This window comes from Parasteatoda tepidariorum, chromosome 4, assembly GCF_043381705.1.
Source record: "Parasteatoda tepidariorum isolate YZ-2023 chromosome 4, CAS_Ptep_4.0, whole genome shotgun sequence".
Taxonomy (NCBI): Eukaryota; Metazoa; Arthropoda; class Arachnida; order Araneae; family Theridiidae; genus Parasteatoda; species Parasteatoda tepidariorum.
Window position 1 is genome coordinate 28781897 of NC_092207.1, and position 1222 is coordinate 28783118.

Consider the following 1222-nt stretch of genomic DNA (forward strand, 5'->3'; position numbering starts at 1 on the left):
GATTTAAAATCAAATTTTTTTTAAAAATACTTGTACTTTTACTCGTTACTTTTTAAAAGTAACGTTGCCATACATGGTAAATCCTGCAATAATTTGTTTACATTTTGACATTTTGAAAATCTTATTTCAGCATTTGAAACGTCATGGTTTGCACTAGGTTAACTTGAATTTACTTTTCTCTAAAACTTAGATTTTAAATTTCAGCATTTGAAACTTCATGGTTTGCACTAGGTTAACTTGAATTTACTTTTCTCTAAAACTTAAATTTTAAAATAAAAAGTGGAATTTGTAATAAAAAGTTTTTTTACACACATTCAAAATATTTATGATCAATTCCGAAAATAAGATATCTTACTCACATAATTTTTACTTCTTGCTTGCAAATGGAGTGGATTTATTTGCAGATGTATTCTTACATTTCCAGTGCAATACCACAAAATATTCGGGGTTATATTTATTTCATTTTTTTTCTTTCTGCTTCTAACCTGTGCATATCAAATGCCACAGCAAATCAAATCCGAAACTGGTGTGCATGACACCTGAAAAAAAGAAAGAAAGAAAGAAAGCCAACTGATTCTAGATCGAAACCAATCGCCCTTCCAAACCACAATCCGAAACCTAGCGTTCCTCAAACCCAATCATCTAAAGTGGCTTTAAGGAATTCGATAGAAGCCGGACAGCATCAAGAACTTGAATAAGTATCTTCTATCTTGGATATTTGAGACAAGCAAAAGACAAAGACATGCCTGGAATCGACATGACATTTGCAGATTGCTTAAAAACTCTTCTGCTCCACCCCCGACACATGTCTGCTGGAGGGGTGGACCAGAGAGCAAGAAGAAGAAATCACTCGAATTCCTCTGGATATGTTTGTATCTTTATTGTGGAAGGTTTGAATAAAATGAAAGGTTGGTCTCTTCTGACAGTTCCCTCTTTGGGTTGCGGACAAGAAACAGGTGCTCCTGATCCGTCCGCCCTTTTTGCCCGGGCGAAAGGGTAACGGACATTTGACATCTGAGATACTCTAGACTGGGTATTAAACAGACAGGGTGGGAGATCCTGGAGATATCAAAAAATTTTTAAGTCTGGAGTCTTAAGAAAAGAGGAGAAATTCGCCTTTTTTTCCCCTCCGAAGTAAATGTGGGAGAAAATAAGATGAGATGTTCTAGAGTGAAAGAGATTTCGAATGTATCCTATCGAAATCCGCTCGCTCAACCCCCTC

General features: G+C 36.0%; 1 long non-coding RNA gene across 1 annotated transcript in view; it reads right to left on the bottom strand.

The window, feature by feature from the left end:
• Window positions 1-857, bottom strand: part of LOC122270444 (uncharacterized) — a 232076-nt gene extending 231219 nt beyond the window's left edge. Inside the window, exon 1 of the long non-coding RNA XR_011636688.1 lies at window positions 360-857. This is a non-coding gene — a long non-coding RNA (uncharacterized lncRNA). The remainder of the gene's footprint in view (window positions 1-359) is intronic.
• Between the last annotated feature and the right edge of the window lie 365 nt (window positions 858-1222).